Source organism: Hyperolius riggenbachi, chromosome 11 (assembly GCF_040937935.1).
Source record: "Hyperolius riggenbachi isolate aHypRig1 chromosome 11, aHypRig1.pri, whole genome shotgun sequence".
NCBI lineage: Eukaryota > Metazoa > Chordata > Amphibia > Anura > Hyperoliidae > Hyperolius > Hyperolius riggenbachi.
The window spans coordinates 172708142-172722946 of NC_090656.1; the positions used below are offsets into that span (position 1 = coordinate 172708142).

At 44.4% G+C, this 14805-nt stretch overlaps 1 protein-coding gene across 4 annotated transcripts in view; it reads left to right on the forward strand.

Annotated features, from left to right (window-relative positions):
* The window catches only part of SMPD3 (sphingomyelin phosphodiesterase 3), a 300699-nt gene that overhangs the window by 133524 nt on the left and 152370 nt on the right, over positions 1-14805 (forward strand). For all 4 annotated transcript variants that reach the window (XM_068260747.1, XM_068260749.1, XM_068260748.1 and 1 more), the window contains one exon: positions 5850-5930. The gene's annotated coding sequence lies outside the window, so the exon portion shown is untranslated. The remainder of the gene's footprint in view (positions 1-5849; positions 5931-14805) is intronic.

Sequence of the window (14805 nt, forward strand, 5' to 3'; positions counted from 1 at the left end):
CCTTTCTTTGCAAGGACACTCAAAAGCCTGCCATCCATGGATTCTGTCAGTGTTTTGATTTGTCCACCATCAACATTGCGTGCAGCAGCAACCACAGCCTCCCAGACACTGTTCAGAGAGGTGTACTGTTTTCCCTCATTGTAAATCTCACATTTTATGATGGACCACAGGTTCTCAATGGGGTTCAGATCAGGTGAACAAGGAAGCCATGTCATTAGTTTTTCTTCTTTTATACCCTTTCTTGCCAGCCACGCTGTGGAGTACTTGGACGCGTGTGATGGATGCATTGTCCTGCATGAAAATCTTGTTTTTCTTGAAGGATGCAGACTTCTTCCTGTACCGCTGCTTGAAGAAGGTGTCTTCCAGAAACTGGCAGTAGGACTGGGAGTTGAGCTTGACTCCATCCTCAACCCGAAAAGGCCCCACAATCTCATCTTTGATGATACCAGCCCAAACCAGTACTCCACCTCCACCTTGCTGGAGTCTGAGTAGGACTGGAGCTCTCTGCCCTTTACCCACCCAGCCACGGGCCCATCCATCTGGCCCATCAAGACTCACTCTCATTTCATCAGTCCATAAAACCTTAGAAAAATCAGTCTTGGGATATTTCTTGGCCCAGTCTTGACGTTTCAGCTTGTGTGTCTTGTTCAGTGGTGGTCGTCTTTCAGCCTTTCTTACCTTGGCCATGTCTCTGAGTATTGCACACCTTGTGCTTTGGGGCACTCCAGTGATGTTGCAGCTCTGAAATATGGCCAAACTGGTGGCAAGTGGCATCTTGGCAGCTGCACGCTTGACTTTTCTCAGTTCATGGGCAGTTATTTTGCGCCTTGGTTTTTCCACACGCTTCTTGCGACCCTGTTGACTATTTTGAAAGAAACGCTTGATTGTTCGATGATCACGCTTCAGAAGCTTTGCAATTTTAAGAGTGCTGCATCCCTTTGCAAGATATCTCACTATTTTTGACTTTTCTGAGCCTGTCAAGTCCTTCTTTTGACCCATTTTGCCAAAGGGTAGTAGGTTGCCTAATAATTATGCACACCTGATATAGGGTGTTGATGTCATTAGACCACACCCCTTCTAATTACAGAGATGCACATCACCTAATATCCTTAATTGGTAGTAGGCTTTTGAGCCTATACAGCTTGGAGTAGGACAACATGCATAAAGAGGATGATGTGGTCAAAATACTCATTTGCCTAATAATTCTGCACTCCCTGTACATGTCATTACAGTCCCCCTTTAAAATCTACACCATACCAATTTTTTAAAGTGAACCCAAACTCTTGCACAGGACAGAAGGAAAACATAGTCAAAATAACCCTGTTTATTCTGTATTTATAGAGTTTAGCCTGTCAACAGTATTTCCCCCTCATCTGTGTCTAATCACAAGTTGTAATTTGATTCCCTCAGCTGTGTCAGCTGACTGCCACGTCAGATAGGCTAACTGAAAGCACGGGATGTTAACAATATGCCTGCTTCCATGAAAGCAGGAAGTAGATACATATCCTGCAATACATCTGCAGTGTATCAGCTGTATTAAAACCTTTCTTTAAAGGTTGTTATGATGTTGCTTATCTTTTAGAGCAGAGAGGAAGTTCTGAGTTGAGGTCCACTTTAAAGTTTGCTTGATAAGTGCTTACTCCCTAGCCACATGGAGTAGCTTCATCCCCTGCATAGGAGATATGGGTTATCTCTGATTCCCTGGATTCCTCCCACAAAACACAACCTGTTGAATTAGGCATGACAAGAGAACAGGAAACGATAGGAATGGTTATACATATTCTGTAAATAGTACAAGATATCAGCTCTCTATATATAACTAAGTAAAAATAGGTTAATTGAATGAAAATAAATATTCCACATAAGCTAGCTGAAGTCTTCCATGTTCTAATTGTCACATCTAATATGCCTGTCCATTTCCTGGCTCTGTAATGTAGCGTTCATGTTGTGATGAACCTCCGTAATGATAATTTGTTGTTTTGCTATCTACATCCCATTTCTTATCATGGTTTTGGCTGCTCTTGTTTCCATCCCATCTTTGCTAATTGATTTATTGCTAATTGACAATCTTGGTGTTCGGGACACTGAGCCGCCATCACTCTTCCACACAACGTTATTGGATTAGGCAGCTCATTACCTCCTGATGTAAAAGCTAACCAAGTTAGGGTTTTCCTGTGATGTCATCACAACGATTGAGCGGGAGCTCACAGCAGAGACAGCCTCTGCAATGTGGAAATCCTTCTTCCTGCTGCCAGTAGATCATTACGTGGAAAGGCTGCAGCTGAAGTGAAATAGGGGTTTATTTGTCCATCACAAAGATAAAAGATGGAATGGGAAGAGACCGAATATGCAAAGTCTTAAGGCCCCTTTTACACTTGTGTTGCAAGTATGCACTGTGTTACCCTGTTTTACTGCAGGGAAGTGCAACTGCAATGCAGGTCTATGATGCCTAGCAGACTTAACACATCGCCTTGTGTTGAAGTGCCCAATCTGCCACTGAACCAACGCAGGAGCAACAGCAAGTTACCGCCAGACTTCCGCGGTGGTGAAAGTGATGTAAGTCAACAGGAGACGCAACACTTTTAAAAAAGGTTGGCAGCAGCATTGCAACGTGAATACGACAGGATTCCCCAGGAATCCCAGTGACATACTTCCTGTCCAGCAGGGAGTACGTCACTGGCGAGGGGCATTCGGGGTCAGCGCTATGCATATGACCCTGTCAGTGCACTCTGCCACAGGGTCATATGGTAGTCATTTCTTTGTGTTGCGATGGGATGTGGCATCCCTACCGCAATGCAAATATTTGATGTAAACCCGGCCTGAAGGACACCTGAAGTGAAAGGGATATGTAAGCTGCCATACTTATTTCCTTTTGAACAATGCCAGTTGCCTGGCGTCCTTCTGATCTCTTGCTTATGTGATCATGACTGCATGTGATTCCCAGTCATCACATCACAACTATGTCAGGAAAATGTTTATAACCCATCCTTGCAAGTACAAATACTGTAAGTAATATAATAATATTTTTTTTTAAATACAGCCTTCCCTTCCCCCCCCCCCTTTTATTAACGTGAGGAAGGTGGGGCAGGGAGCACTGGCATAGACCAATAGGAAGTCCCAATGTGAGATCAAGATTTGCCGACGCCCATGAATATTTGCAAGCAGGATAGATGGTTTGGTGCAGAGGGGTGGGAGTACAGGTAGTCCCCAATTTATGAACACCTCACTGATACGAATAGCCTGAAAATGAAAAATGTGATTCTTTGGAAACAAGTGGACATTTTTTTCTTTCAAAGAGACCTTGGGGTATATGCAAGTAACCTTTTTCTCCTGAGTTTTCTCCTAAGGGATAATTTTTTTATCTTCAATTTAGAATAATTTTTCAGCATTTTGCAATGGAAAAAGTACTAAAAAGTAGGTGAAAAATTAATATCAAAATTATGTTACTATAATAAAAATGTATTTACTTACTTCCTGGTGTTTAAATGGGATTTTATTGACAAGTTTGAATATATTACCTAGGAGAAAACTGAGGAGAAAACGTTAATTGCATATTATGGGCCCTTGTAGTTTTGGGGAAAATTGATTTTCAAAAAATTCAAAGAAAAATGTTTTTTTGGAACTGGTAAAATGGCATTTTGCTGTGGTGCAATGAGGGCACAAGGGGACAGGGATGACACAGTGGGGGGACTCTGAAGTCATAGGGGGAACAGAGGTGACACAGGGGGGACACTGAAGGCATCGGGGGAGGGGGGCATAGAGGAGGTACAGGAGATGGATTCAGGTTAAGAACAGACTTAGGCCACATACAGACATCAGACCATAGTCTTTGGAAAATGAAAGATCACAGACCAATCTTACCACCCTTCCTGTAGTATAAAAGCCATACTCTACACAGTCTTTTCTATGGAGCTGAACTCCACATCAGAAAAAAATCATTGCAAGATGCTGCGCACACAGATGCTGTACAGACACAAAAGATCAGTATCTGCAAAAGATCTGTTCCTGCCAAAAATCCATTCCTGCAAATTGCAATGATAGTCTATGAGATCTGCAGATCATCATACACACATGATTTAACTGACATTCATCTGCAGATCAGATCCACCAGGATGGATTTTCAGATCTGCAGATCTGCAGATGAATGTCAGTTAAATCATGTGTGTATGATGATCTGCAGATCTCATAGACTATCATTGCAATTTGCAGGAATGGATCTTTGGCAGGAACAGATCTTTTGCAGATACTGATCTTTTGTGTCTGTACAGCATCTGTGTGTGCAGCATCTTGCGAAGATTTTTTTTCTGATGTGGAGTTCAGCTCCATAGAAAAGATTGTGTAGAGTATGGCTCTCATACTACATGAAGGGTGGTAAGATTGGTCTGTGATCTTTCATTTTCAAAAGACTATGGTCTGATGTGTGTATGTGGCCTTACAGTCCCTATCTAGTTTTTGAAACGGGGACTACCTGTAATTTGTTTTAAACTACAAAAAAAAAATTAGTTTAAATATTAACACTTTTTTATCAGAGTCTCTCTGTTTGCATGCTGCGCCTGCTCGTGTCTATTTATGTCTAAAAAGAGATTTCCAGGCATCACACTTCAGGGTTGCCACACATTTATTTGATAAATTGTGCAAGAAAGCTGCCCACTAAGCAGTACAGCAACTGAAGATGAATAGGAAAAGGTGATCAAATCAATGGAGCTGAGCGCAGCTCCTGGTAGGAGACCACAGTAGTGCATGTTTCACATCACAGCTAGTCGCTGATGGGCAGTGTTCTATTGGATCCGCACTGGCAATCACAGCTACGTAAAGCCAAGCGAATGCAGATTTCAGTCCTTTAGCTTTATAAATTATGCCTTAAAGGACCTCTGTCATGAAAATCTCAAAATTTAAAATACATGTTAACATGCACATCACCAGAACCATTTTTAGGCATAGGTAAGCCAGGCAAATGTGTGAGTTGACACCAGCAGGGCAGGTAGAGGGCACCAGAGAGATTTTGTTAAAACATTGTTCTTTATGGAGTTCTCATACACAATTGCTAGTTCCAGTTGGTAATTTTATCACCCAAATTGACACTGCATGCATAACTATGAGACCTGAATAGCATAGCAATGATATGGCTAGCGCTATTACGATGCTAATTAAGCTGTAACTGGTTTACATCTGTTCTGTAGAGACCCAGACTTTAATCAAAGTGATGATCAATTGAAATGTTTTGCCAACATGCTCTCCAGTCTCATAGCTGTCACTTTACTGTTGTAAATGAGTCCTTTATCGCTGTATGCAGTTTTTATAAAGTAGTGATCAGACTTTACTGCTACTTTCTAGAGGGTTATGCTATTTGCCATTTTCATAATGGTGAATGCTATAGGGAACTATGATGAACAGTGGAGATTATTCTGTTTGCCAGTTTTGCAGCAGAAGACTGGTGGCATGATCAATGGTTGGATAAGCAGCGCATCCCGACTGGGCATGTGCAAGTAAAATCTGTGCATGCCCAGTAGAATGAAGATGCTCGTGCACAGCCTTTTCGCTCCAAGCATGAGCACTTGCTACTGGGCATGTGCAGTCCATGACTTTGAGCACAGCTAGAAGAAACTTATCCGACTTACCAGAGGGATCCTTCGCTGGACCAGTTGGGTGTAAAATAATCCCAGCAGCCTCTGGACCATCCAGAGCCTTCCCTTTACCAAAGTGTTTTTTTTTTCTTACAATGCTCCAGGTGTACTTTAATAATACTGCTTCACTAAAATAAAATAATTGTTATCTTGGAAGAACTCTGTGCTTTGAAATATACTGTTTTGACGTGACATTTAATATCACCTTTCTTCTATATTCTCCAGATTCACACAGAAGATTGGGTGATGAGCTAAAAGCAGGGAGCTGTGGAATCCATCTTGTCCTGCCAGTGCTTCTTCTAACCAGTGAGTTATTTTATGTCTTATTGCTGATCCCAAGCTTGAATTATTGCAGATATAAATTGCTTCTGGTTTAATTAGAAAGATATTGATCACACATTCCCTCCATGCGGTGGTTTGCTGCCTTGGTTCATCTAAAGGACACACTTCCCATGCTTTGGCAGAAGGAAGGGCCTTGTAAGTGTCTGAAAGAAGAAATATTTCTGCTTCCTATCCTAGATTCTGACTTTTTTTTCTGACATTGACAAGAGACAGATGACATTTTCATGTATTGCTTCTTCTGATATCTAGCTGTCAAGGTAGATACTGTATGGTCCGATAAATGAAAACAAACCTATAAAATGTGTTGATTAAACTCCTCGGCGTTCAGTTTCTGCTGGATTTTTGTGCAAGAAGTGATCCAATTAATTTTCATAACCTTTTTTCCTGTAACTTAACAAAATGTGTCAAGCAGGGGTCTAGTGTACATTTTGAGTTCAATAAAAGTTTGAAACACAAAATCTAAACTAAATTTCAAAATTACTCCCCAAAATCTCTGATCATTTATACTTCCAAGCTGCAGCTGCTCAACCTGATCTAATACAAATGTAAAGGTGGCCATACATCTAGAAATGATGGGCAGCTTCGACCAAGAGACAAATCTTTCGCTAATCAAACCTGATTAGAGAGAGAGAGCGGTCGACTGCCCATACTCCCCAGGCTGAATCCCGATAAATTTCAACATGAAATCGTTCGGGAATTGGCCGCGCCCATTGCCTCGTTGCTACCCCCCCAGTGTAAAGATGTACTCCCGTGTGTGCATTTATACATTACCCGTCCTGTATCACCCAACCGTGGTGCCCATCTGTCTTTGGAATCCCCCGCAGATTATTGTAAGTAGGTAGCCAGGTCTAGGTGAACCTAGTATAGGCCAGCTAGGTACAGGTGTCCCCCAGTATAGGCTAGGTAGGTACATATGTCCCCTAGTATAGGCTAGTTAGGTACAGGTGTCGCTCAGTATAGGCTAGGTAGGTACGGGAGTCCCCCAGGATAGGCTAGTAAAGTGCAGGTGTCCCCCAGGATAGGCTAGTTAGGTGTAGGTGTCCCCCAGGATAGGCTAGCTAGGTACAGGTGTCCCCCAGGATAGGTTAGTTAGGTGCAGGTGTCCCCAGGATAGGCTAGGTAGGTGTAGGTGTCCCCCAGTATAGGCTAGCTAGGTACAGGAGCCCCAGAGCATAAGTTAGCTCGGTGAAGGGGCTTCTGTACACTGTAGGCAGCAATTGGTAAGTAGTATAAGTGTCCCCCATCCCCACCCTAATCCCCCGATCCAGCCGCTATATGCATACCAAGCCTTGTTCCAGCGATTGCTCCGGCCTCCCTGCACAGCTGCGCTATCTTCTGGTATGGGGAGGATCGGGACTGACATCATGACATCTGACAGTGTTACCCTTCTGTCACCCACCTCCCACCCAGTGTCACCCTCACCCACTCAGTGTCAACCTCCTCCCACTCAGTGTCAACCTCCCCCCACCCAGTGTCACCCTACTTCTACCCAGTGACATCCTTCCCACTCAGTGTCACCCTCTTCCCACCCAGTATCACCCTCCTCCCACCCAGTGTCACACTCTCCGCTCAATGTTACAGTCCCCACTCAGTGTCACCCTCCTCCAACACAGTGTCACCTTACTCCCACTCAATGTCACCCTCCCCTTCCACACAGTGTCACCCTTCTCACTCAGTCTCAACCTCCCCCCACCCAATGTCTCCCACCTCCCACCCAATGTCACCCTCCTTCCACTCAGTGTCACCCTCCTCCCACCCAGTGTTACCCTCATTACTCAGTATCACCCTCCCCATCCAGTGTTACTTTCCTTTCACCCAGCGTTATCCTCCCCATCCTGCGTCCCCCTCCTCTCCCCAGTGTCACCCTCCTTCCGCCCAGTGTCAAGTTTGCTGCATTTCATGTGTCGGAGGCAATGTTTGCCTCATTACATGTGCCGGAGGTAACGTTTGCCTCATTGCATGTGTCAAAGGTAATGTTTGCTGCATTTTTTTTGATGGTCATAGTGACTGTATTTGCTACTTTATTGTTGCAGCATTTGTCATATTGGGGGCATGATTACTAAATGGTATGCTAATACATGAACCAAAAGAAAAAATTATAGGAAAATGGATACATTTTGCTAGCCACTTTATTAGGTACATCTTGCTAGTACTGAATTTTACCCCTTTTTGCCTTTCCAACTGCCTTATTCATTGCATTCCTCAGAGATTTTGGTTCAAATTGAGATGATAGCATTACGCAGTTTCTGAAAATTTATTGTTTGCACATCCATGGTGAGAATGTCTGGTGTTACCACATCAAGGCACTGCTTTTTATGTGTTTGGAAAACATTGTCCATTTACCTTTAAAAGGATACTGTAGGGGGGTCGGGGGAAAATGAGCTGAACTTACCCGGGGCTTCTAATGGTCCCCCGCAGACATACTGTGCCCGCGCAGCCGCTCACCGATGCTCCGGCCCCGCTCTCGGTTCACTTCTGGAATTTCTGACTTTAAAGTCAGAAAACCACTGCGCCTGCGTTGCCGTGTCCTCGATCCCGCTGATGTCATCAAGAGCGCACAGCGCAGGCCCAGTATGGTCTGTGTCTGCGCAGTACACTCCTGGTGACATCAGTGGGAGCGAGGACACGGCAACGCAGGCGCAGTGGTTTTCTGACTTTAAAGTCAGAAATTCCAGAAGTGAACCGGAGGTGGGGCCGGAGCATTGGGGAGTGGCTGCGCCAACACAGGATGTCTGCGGGGGACCATTAGAAGCCTCGGGTAAGTTCAGCTCATTTTCCCCCGACCCCCCTACAGTATCCCTTTAAGCTACATTCACAGTGCCAATGCAGCTAAAATGTAACGCAAAGTAGCTAGTAATGTGGTTGCATTGGCATGTGATGTAATGGAGGCATAACAATCAAAATTGCATCATAAATGTGCGCCATTTGTGGCGCACATTCGAGAGTATGAAGCCCCGCCTTATAAAAAACAGAGGTTTGCATGTGCAATGGCTATAACGCATTGCGATATCGCACAAAAATTTAAACATGCAAGTGTCACCATGGACTAACATTGACACATATATTTCGTGTCACCGATTATATTATTTTTACGTACCCCGTTGATGCGCATCTCACCGCATGCACTGTGGACGTCGCATTGACTTTTCATTGCTGTGCGATATTCGCCGTTAAAAAAACTCTGTCATGACGCAACGTAACTGAGCACTGTGAACATAGCCTTAGGCCCCGTTTACACTTAATCAGTTGGTATGCGTTAGTGTGCGTTAGTATGCGTTAGTGCGCGTTGGTACGCGTTTTTTTCCATAGCAGTGCATTGGGAAGAAGATTTCAGTTAAAACGCGTTAAGTGTGAAAGGTGCCATAGGAAAACATGGGCATTACTTTGAAAATCAGTTTTCTTTCCGTTTTAACTGTAAAAGGGCACTAAGGGCCCTTTTCCACTAGCAATCGCTAGCGTTCACGTTGAACGCTAGCGATTGCTGAATCGCAATTACCGGCGATTCCCCGACGTTCGCGGCCGCGATTTTGCTATGCTATGCACTGCATAGCAAAATCGCGGCAATTATCGCTCCGCCGCGCGTTCGCGTTCCCCGAAAAAACGAATCGCGGTAGTGGAAATGACCTACCGCGATTCCCATGTTAAAAAGCAAACCGTAGCGATTGTAAAATCGCTAGTGGTTTGCGTTTTTGCGATTCAGCCAGCGCAAACGCGCTGGTGGAAAAGGGCCCTTAGGGTCGCTTTGCCTGTGTTTTGGGAGGAAACTCCCCAAAACACTGCCTTAGTGTTACATCATTATATTACAGTTGGCTCTATCATGGCCATACCCATTTTTCGCCATGGTGTGCCGCATTCACTCCTTTTACTTGGGGCGGGGGGCAGTCTGTAAATAATGAACACCGGGTGTCAAATACCCTAGCTTTGCCACTGAGTTTGTTCACCTGTTTTTAGGGCTGGGACCCACTAGGAGCAGTTATGCTGTGCTTGTCGGCGATCAGCAAAGCGCTATGCCATGGGGTTGCAGCATTTTGTGAGCGATCCCGGAGTTGTTGCATAAGCGGCTGCAGAAGCCAAATCGTGAATGCTCAGGGAATCAGCATGACCTTTGAATTGGCACTTCCGTGATTTAGAAAATTACGAGCACTTTCCGCAACTGTAGTGGGTCCCAGCCCTTACTGACCAATAGTTTTACCATGTTCAGTTATTATTATTTATAGCTTTAACTTTACCTCTTTACGTTACTTCACTGGTACGTTACATCACGCTAACAACATCTTGTTACATTACATCACTTTTAGCTCAATTCTTAAACCTGGATAAGTGGTTAGATCTGGCTGAACCCCCTCAGGGCCCTCTGTCTCTACTTTAAGGCTGTGCATTTCTTTTAATGGAGCAGAGAAACATGGCAGCTAAGTTTTAGACCAGAGAACCCCCACTGGGCCCTCTCTGCCTCTGCTCAGAGGCCTGTATAAAAGGGCATGTTCCCTTGACTGACCCATAAAATGGCCTTGCCAGCAGCAAAAAATGCCCTGCTTTTTTCTTGTCTTGTGCACAGTGTTGTGCCGAACTGTGGGAGTCTTGACATGCCTTTTTAAATGATTTGGAGGCTGTAAAAGCTCTACACAAAAACTAACCTGAATTTGCCCCCCATTCGACATCTGATTAGCCCATACATATCAGCCTGTTTGATGCAAAGGCGTAGCTATGTGGGGGCAAGGGGGAACATAGGTCCCAGGTGCAGCACTATGAGGGCCTTCAGCACGGCCACTGCACCTCCATGTGCATGAGAGGCGGCTCGTTGGCTGCTCAAAGTGCCCCTGCTTCTCTCCCTCCCTCTGCAGAAGAGGGCAGACGCATTAACAGCAGCACAAGAAGTGGGGCACATCTGGCTATCTATGGTGGGGCACATTTAGGTTTCTAAACTGGGAAAGGGGGGGCACATCTGGCTATCTCAAAGAGGGCACATCTGGCTATCTAAAGAGGGGCACATATGGCTACGTGAACAACATTTGACTCCACCCATGACCATGACCACATTTTGATGCATGGCCTTGCCCATTTTGTCCAGAGGGGGTGCAAAAACTGTCTCTGTCACTGAAAACCTACACTGCTGGTTTAATGGAATGGCTAGCAAATCGAACACCGAGCTATTTGACCAACACTAGTAGGGGGGAGGGGTGGGAGTCAAAATCAGCAAGGTGTGGGGGGTGGGCTTTTGGACAGGCCACTGTCTGAGTCTTTCATGAAGAATCTCCACAAAAGTAGTGTGGCACTTAGCGCTTGCGATTGCGCTAGGAATTTATAATGTGAACTAGGCCTTAAGGGGATTTTTTTTTGTGTAATACAAGCCTAACATTGCCAGTCTAGTTTTAGGCCTCTTTTACACTTGCATTGCGTTACCCTGTTTTACCACAGGGTCAGTGGGGCCTTTTACACTCACCACGTCACACTGGAAGTGTTCATCTTGACGCAATCCCGACGTACAGCCTGCAGCACATTACCACAAGCACAGCACTTAATACCCATTGCTTGTGGTTATGGAATTTGAAGGGTAAGATAGTAAGTGTGAAGGATGGAGCGCGGTGTTGAGCCACAGGAATCCCAGTGACTATGCAAATGACCCTGTCAGCGCAGTCTGCTGCAGGGTATTATGTTTGTCATTTTTTGCGGTGGGATGCGGCATGAGCATCGTAGCCCCACTGCAATCCAGAAATCAGGTGTAAAACCAGCCTCAGAGAAGGAATACATAGAGTGCATAAAAATAACTGATGAGCTGTGGCTTTAATTGGGCTTTATTTGACATCAGCTAATCAAGAAGCTAATACATAAATAAAAACAAGCTGTGCAGCTGAGGACTAATAAACATTGGTGTCTGCAATTCGACTCTGCCTGAGATATTACCTTGCCTGCTTCTGTTTCCATGCACTCCAAGGCTCCTGTGAGAGGCTGTGATAGGTCACACCGCAGCATTCTCTTATTTGTGTTAAGTGATACCTGTTTCTGCAGACTGATAAGCGATGTGCAGGGCTGCTGCTTCTGAAGCCTTAAAATGGAACTAAATGAGTTTCACATCCATTTCACACACAGGGAGCTCCGCCGGGAGGCTGCCAGATTGTTTTTAAGAGGCCTGGTAATACTTTGTGTGGAGATTAGCTTGCAGAAGCATATAAAATATCGGTGACTGAGTGAAGACCATTAATTCCCCGTATTCCTGTATGTGCAGGGAAGCTGTGGGTGACAGAGAGGCATTATGATTGGCGCTCATTCCACCTACTTGCCTCTTGTCATTGGCTAATGCCTTTAAGGCTGTGACTGCAGTGGGAATAGCAGGGGTTAACGCCTGTGCGTGCGATGATGTCACAAATTGCTCATACTGCGCCCTACACTGCACACACTCACCTAAAAATAATCCCTTCTGGTAATGAAAATAACAGTAATTAGCATTTTTGATCGAGTTCCCTTAGGAAATACAGTCTAATGCACAATATTACTGTTTAACATTCCATTTTCAAACTGTTAATGCACTCAGAACTAAGACACTAATGCAGCAACAACTGTGTTCCCATAACTCTCCTGTACCCCCATGTGTGCGAGAGGGAGGGGCTCATAATTATATATACATTGCTACCTATTCACGCTTGAAAGTCATAAATCAGGTTCACATATTATGCACACATTTAGTTCATAAGTAATGATGCATTTTAATGTTTTTTAAATTGTATTGTTACAAGGATTTTTTTTTTATATAAAATAAAATCCAAAGTACCTGGTGCAGCTGTTCACAGGTCACTCCGTCTCTCTGGAGTTCTTTTTTAGGTAGGAGATTCACCTTGGTGTGGGCGGGCCAGCAGCAAACTTATCTCCCATCAGAGGCGGACATAGGCCTGTGCAAGCCGTGCAGCCGCACAGGGGCCCCATGTCCTCTAGGGCCCATGCATCTGCACCACTTAAGACCTATTATTATCCTCTAGGCTTTTCTCCATGTATCTATCTCTGAAACTCAAGAGAAACCTTTATAATAACTTGTGCCCCAGTCATGTACAAGTTTAAAATGTGTGCTACATGATTACAGCGCCTACAGAATGTGACCTAGGTTCATGTACTTTAATCTTATCGGCATTGTTTGGATCCAACCATGATCTGTTATGACCACGCCCACTCACATGCGGCCCGCTTCGTTCATTCTGCACAGGGGCCCATCGTTGGCTTTGTCTGCCACTGTCTCCCATAATGCCCAGTATGACCTAAGGTCAGATGCCCAATAAGGATGGAGTTTGCCGCGCTGACCGGGTCCACCATTTATAGCTAGCTGACTTTCGGTTAGAGGTCACGCTGGGCATTGTCGGATGGAACTGCGCTGCTAGTGATCGCGTGTCTCAGCAATTTCCATCCCTATTCCTTTTTACTGCATCCTTCCCCGCCCACAGCTGGAACTCATACACCCTATACCAGTGGTTCTTGGCCTTTGTGTGATCGAACCTCAGGGGTTTGGCGAGGCAGTCCTCAGCAGTTTGCTGGAGTTGTGTGTGTCTGTTCCATTCAGTAAACTTAATTGAGTTATGTTTTTGTGTGACATTCATGTTTTCTTGGTTTTGTTCTTTGAACACAGCGATTCTATGTGCATCTGATGCTTGGTTCATTTTATGTACTTATATATATATATATATATATATATATATATATATATATCTACAGTATGATTTGAATTTGAAAATCCTCCTAGGAGATAATTTGTCATCTTCTGTTTTAAATAACTTTTCAGCACTCTGCAACTGAAAAAGTACCAAACATTTTCTTGTTCTTGAAGGTAATGTATTGGAAGCAGGAAAAATCGGCAAGCATAAGATGACAAACCATCTTTGAAGTCTTGATGGTGTTCCTGATATGCAGTGTTGAATACCCACCAAGAGTGGACCAGGAAAGGACAATCAGTAAACTGGTGACATGGAGAGGGGCACCCAAGGGGAGTTATGGCTAACCTGTCTGGCACAATCCCTTAGCAGAACTACTTGAGCACCAATCTATGAAAAACATAATGCTGGCCATGAGAGAAAGGCACCAAAACACACAGTGCATTATAGCTTGCTGCATATAGGGATTATAGATGCAGACCATTCAGAGTTCATACTGATCTCTCTGTCCATCGCTGAAAGCATATAAAATGAACATGTGAGATTATTGCACAATAACCACCAATGCGTTTTGCAAGTGTTTTCCTCAGGTCAATAAAAACTGTGCCTGGAGCCGAGGCTGTAGTGAACAGTGAATGAGAGCTTCTATGGATGCAGACTGGTCAGTGCCCATACTGACCCCTGTCCATTGTCCAATGAACATATGAGCGTCAGAACTGGACTATAAAACAATAAACATTTTCTTTAGCCTTGCCAATCGACCAAGATCTCAGTCTAGCCGATAACTCGTAAGCGGTGGTGTTCAATAAGAATAAAATACTTTAAAACTGTTAAAAGGGATAGGTAGTAGTTGGCTTACCTTACTTGATGAAAAAGCTACCGGTAATTGTAAAATGATTTAAAGAGTACCAGAGATGATGTAAATTAAAAGATGTATACATACCTGGGGCTTCCTCCAGCCCCATACGCTCAGATCGATCCCTGCACAGTACTGTTCTCCGCCAGAAAGAGCCTGAGAGAGAGCACTGCACTTGCGCAGATTGGCCGAAGTAACGGGACCTAGAGAAGGCTGAGGACAGCGGTGTAGGAGCAATCCGTGCGGATGGGTCTGGAGGAAGCCCCAGGTATGTATAAATCTTTTGATTTACTTAATCTCTGGTTTCCTTTAAGTGTATTGCACACTTATCTTATTACACAATATTTTGCCT